Below are 5878 nucleotides of genomic sequence, written 5' to 3'. Positions count from 1 at the left end.
TTGCACATGATCATCTGATGATTTATCACTCCAGTGTTAATCTGCTAAATTGTAATTATTCGATTTATTGCCTACCTCATGCCTTTTGCACACATTGTATATAGATTCTCTTTTTCCTACCATGTTATTGACTTGTTTATTGTTTACTCCATGTGTAACTCTGTGTTGTTGTCTGTTCACACTGCTATGCTTTATCTTGGCCAGGTCGCAGTTGCAAATGAGAACTTGTTCTCAACTAGCCTACCTGGTTAAATAAAGGTGAAAAAAATAAAAAAAATAAAAAAATGTAATATAATAAATGGGACATGCGCAAAATAAAATGTAATTAATCAACTTCTAGTTATGAAAAGGCACCACCACAATCCACTCCAAGGAAAGTGTTACCTCTGCCTGCTTTATCAAGCATTGGAGCACCACACTGTCAGATAGGTGAGAACACATGCTTCATTTCAATAGGAGAATAGATAGATACCCATTTCCTATTCCATTCAATGATGGCTATTAGTGAGATCTTTCTTGTGTGTGCATCATTTATGGTTGGTTTTGTGTCCCTCTGTTTGTAACGGCCTTCTTTGAGCAGGCTATGTCGGGGTGTATCTCTGGTACTGTCATGTCTCTCTCTCTCTCCAGTATTCAAAATGTTTGCCATGGAGGCAACAGAAGGCGAAAACAGGCGACATTAACTTTTTTTTTTGGCGCCTTCTGTTGCCTCCATGGTGCTCCCTCCCACCTAGCTCAACCTCTCCAGGCTATTTCAGAAACTCATTCCTCCTTTAGAAGAAGACAGTATGTTATACTCCAAACATATAGTATGTTCATTACTGTGAAACATTTTGAATACTGGGAGACATGAACTATTCCCAGTCATATTCCCAGAAGTCTCAGCCCACAGTGAAGCATGGGATGCTGACAGGTGACTTTTTGTTGGCCACAAACATTTTGCTGTCTGGGAATAATGACCTTTTCTAATGCATGAACATGGGGATGGTTTCCAGTGGCACCTTTTTCAATATTCAAGACTGGTACTGTGTGGACTCAATACATTTGTTCTGGATGGGCTGTGACGGTCTGCAAATTAAATACATTGTGGTAGCTCTAGATAAGACTTAATTGTTTGTGTGCTTACAGTACACCACAAGTATTTAACATGGATGTCCTGCTTTATTTATTACCTCATGTCTCTTACAATTTCAGCTGATGGCCGCATGGACTGGCCAGGCTACTGTGCACAGTATTGCACCTCCACTACATTGGAGAATGATTCCATAGACACCTCCATAGTGAACATTGACAAGAGGGAGACCCAGAGAAACTCTGTCATCATGGAGCGAGTCATTCATTAGGACCATGGATCAGCTGATTACGGAGATTCCGCCAAAATAAATCTGCACAGACACGCACATGTACAGATTTCTGCTCTAATGAGTAAGTTTGGTTATGAACGTGCACATCAAAAATGTTTATTTTGCAAGATTGAATCGCTTTAGAAATATATAGGATGTTTTTTTCAGACTCAGTGAAAGGAAAATATAAAGACAGCGGAATTCAGCAGTATCTCCATATGTGGCATGGAGCCAAGAAAATCCACGCAGTGAGTATGTAATGATAGATATTACAGTATATCTTTTTTTTTGTTTTATGTGAAGATGTTGCTCCAGTGTTGGAAATGTTATCATAGCTAGACAGCACAGATTAAAGGTACATTTAATGCAAGATTTTGAGGAAGAGATTGGAATCTGGTGACGGGGATGCCAAGGAAAAGAACCCTAAGGCCCGAAGTCCCTACCCCCTATTCATCCACCCAACAACTGAGGAACTTGTGCAATCACAAGTGAGAAGAGGCTTAGGTAGGTAAAAAACTTAAGGCAGGAATATTAGATTGAATTGCATCAGACCTCAGAGTGAGTTATAACAAAGCCTGTAGATGATACCTATGAAGTCAATGAATAGTTGTCTTTTTATAAGTGCACAATACCGGTACACTTAACCTCCACATTCTTCATTCTTTCCCTCCCCCCAGGGTTGTGTGAACCCCGAGACCATGCAGGAGTACAACCTCCTCCTCCAACCCTGTGAGAAACCCAGGTAATAACCCACATACATACAAACTGTTTTACACCAAGTACATTACAATAACCGAATTTGAAAGAAGCAGTTTAATTTAGTTTTTGCCCTACAGAATTCTTTGCCCCACATAGTAACAATTCTATTTTTTCTGACTTCTGTTGGAATACATCAAGATTGACCAAGACCCCTGTGAAGCCTCCACTATCAAGCAACTAACAGGAGACGTCCCTGCCTTCCTCCCGGTCCCGACCCCAAAACTGATGCAGCACTTTCTCCATGTACCAGGCCACACACAGAGACTGATGACAGTAACACACACATGGACAGCTTAAACTCTATGGCTGACTGGCATAGCGAAGGAATGGGATGAAATCAGGATTGATATTGATATCCTTAGGCTGTGCAGAGGGCCTACAGTGCCAGACCATTTTCTTAGGTTTACTTTGCTCTGTAAACATGGCCTTACTTTTGAGAGTACTTTACTTCATTAAAAAGGCCCACCGTTGTCACGTGATCACCCATTCAATTTGCCAAGCAGCTCCTCCTAAAAGGCTCTTTGAAAAAAGGGACATCACATGTCCCAACTTGCAAATTAAGGAAGGAAATTGGAGACCTGACAAATTTTCAGAATGGTACAGTTGTGCCATATCGGTCTGAGCCAGAGTATACTGGTGTGTTGTAGACTTTCTTCAGAATGCCCAGGATCAACTGGAGACAACGTGCCACACCTGACGGTCCAAATGGGAAGCTCTCTGAAGCGTAAGTGTTTTGGCTAATATTAAATCAAATAAAATGTTATTTGTCACATGCGCTGAATACAACAAATGTAGACCTTATAGTGAAATGCTTACTTACAAGGTCTTAACCAACAATGCAGTTAAGTGTTAAGTAAATTTTTTTTTTAAAGTAAAAAAACAATTACAAACATTTAAAGAGCAGCTGTAAAATAACAGTAGTGAGGCTATATACAGGGGGTACCAGTACAGAGTCAATGTGCGGGGGCACAGGTTAGTCAAGGAAATTGAGGTAATATGTACCTGTAGGTAGGGGTAAAGTGACTATGCATAGATAATAAACAGAGAGTAGCAACATTGTAAAAAAAGGGTGGGGGGCAATGCAAATAGTCTGAGTAGCCATTTGATTAGCTGTTCAGGAGTCTTATCACTTGGGGGTAGAAGCTCCCACAGCAACAGGAAATGTGAATTATTATGTGGATAATTAAAGGGGAGGGTTTTTTTTCACATGTGGGCTTATTTTCAATCTTCCTGTGTATGATCCCCAAACCCATTTTTTTTATATATAGTTTTTCATTACATTCTATTACAAATCTGAATGTCCCTGTACACTTTTTTAACAACAATTCCACTGTGCCATAAATCCATGTTTGAATGAAGCTGTTTACAACAACACAATATGCAAATATGTATTTATGGGACAGTGGAACATTAAAATAATAAGTGCAGAGACATCATTCAGAATGGGATTGTGATGTCATAAGAGTTGGTTTGGAGTGTTTGAGCATTTTCCAACATTCTTTAGACACATTTTCATCATGCGTTGTAGATAATGAGAAGTGACGATTCAGCAAAAATGTGTCTACCAATTTTCTCTTAACGAAACAAAATATTTTTACTACAAGCACAGAAAGTTGAAAAAACGCAACATGTAAAAATGGTCAACTTTAATGGACATTTTTGCAGGGGTTAATACATTTTTTGTTAGGTCAAATCAAGTCTTTAAAACGTTGAAATTACAAACTTTAGCAGCCTTTTTAAACCTTGATGTCACGTTGTTCGTAATAATGATGGTCGGACCAAGGCGCAGCGTACTTCGAGTTCCACATACTTTTAATGAATAAAATGAAACTTAGAATAACCACCCTTTGCCTTGATGACAACTTTAAACATTCTTGGCATTCTCTCAACCAGCTTTACCTGGAATGCTTTTCCAACAGTCTTGGAGTTCCCACATATCCTGAGCATTTGTTGGCTGCTTTTTCTTCACTCTGCGGTCCAACTCATCCCAAACCATCTCAATTGGGTTGAGGTCTGGTGATTGTGGAGGCCAGGTCATCTGATGCTGCACTCCATCACTCTCCTTCTTGGTCAAATAGCCCTTACACAGTCTGGAGGTGTGTTGGATCATTGTCCTGTTGAAAAACAAATGATAGCCCCACTAAGCGCAAACCAGATGGGATGGTGTATCGCTGCAGAATGCTGGTTAAGTGTGCCTTGAATTATAAATAAATCACTGTCACCAGCAAAGCGCCCCAAACCATCACACCTCCTCCTCCATGCTTCACGGTTGAAACTACACATGTGGAGATCATCCGTTCACCTACACTGCGTCTCACAAAGACACAGCTGTTAGAACCAAAAATCTGAAATTTGGACTCAACAGACAAAAGGACAGATTTCCACCGGTCTAATGTCCATTGCTTGTGTTTCTTGGCAAGTCTTCTTCTTATTGGTGTCCTTTAGTAGTGGATTCTTTGCAGAAATTCGACCATGAAGGCCTGATTCACTGATTCCTCTGAGCAGTTGATGTTGAGATGTGTCTGTTACTTGAACTCTGTGAAGCATTTATTTGGGAAACAATTTCTGAGGCTGGTAACTCTAATGAACTTATCCTCTGCAGCAGAGGTAACTCTTGGTCTTCCTTTTCTGTAGCGGTTATCATGAGATCCAGTTTCATCTTAGCGCTTGATGGTTTTTTATTTACCGCATTGACTGACCTTCATGTTTTAAAGTAATGATGGACTGTCGTTTCTCTTTGCTTATTTTAGCTGTTCTTGCCATAATATGGACTTGGTCTTTTTCTAAATAGGGCTATCTTCTGTATACCACCCATACCTTGTCACAACACAACTGATTGGCTCAAACGCATTAAGAAGGAAAGAAATTCCACAAATTAACTTTTAACAAGGCACACCTGTTAATTTAAATGCATTCCAGGTGTCTACCTCATGAAGCTGGTTGAGAGAATGCCAAGAGTGTGCAAAGCTGTCATCAAGACAAAGGGTGGCTACTTTGAAGAATCTCAAATATAAAATATATTTTATATATTTTTTTTTTACACTTTTTAATGGTACTGTAGGTATAAAGCTGCTATTTATTATGACCTAATTAATTGAACTAAAATCATCAATATTCATTATTTGTGTGTGTGCCCTGCTTGAGCATGTTTTCACACTGACTTATCACCCTTGAGATCCAGAGGACCCTGGTAGTTTACCACTAAGCAGCAGTTCGCCCACAGTTGATTGACAGATCCTGCCAGAGTGAGTGAGCTAATCATGTCCCAGATACGATACTCCTTCACCCTCCTAATGGCTTTCTCCAACAGCACTCTCAGACGTGCAATGGTTTGCATTCGCTCAGTGTCCTTCCACATTAGCTCAGTTGCTCTTTTGAATGGGGAATGATGAGCGTTGCCCCCACATCTGACAGGGTCCTCTCCATGATGAGCCCTTTGACTGACATGCATCCATCACCAGGCTTAAACAGCTCGAGGATTCCAGGGAGACACGTGATCTCCTGATCAGAGATGGACCCGGTGAAAAGCTTGGATACAAAAGGTGATGGCTCGAAAAGGTACAATCTCAATCAGGCCCTTAAAAGTGATGTGTTGTTTGTAAAATGAAAAGGTCTCAGACTGTAATGTCAGAGAGGAGGGATTGGCGCATCTCAACTCTGTGCAGTCCAGCATAACTCGGACCTCTGGACAGTACACCTGGTACTTGTAAGGCATGGTTGCCTGCAACTGCTCCCTGGACATCCAAATGGGCACAGACTCCAAGAAAAGATACAGA

This window comes from Salvelinus fontinalis, chromosome 23 (assembly GCF_029448725.1).
Source record: "Salvelinus fontinalis isolate EN_2023a chromosome 23, ASM2944872v1, whole genome shotgun sequence".
NCBI classification, from domain to species: Eukaryota; Metazoa; Chordata; class Actinopteri; order Salmoniformes; family Salmonidae; genus Salvelinus; species Salvelinus fontinalis.
Note: the sequence above shows the minus strand (reverse complement) of the source record.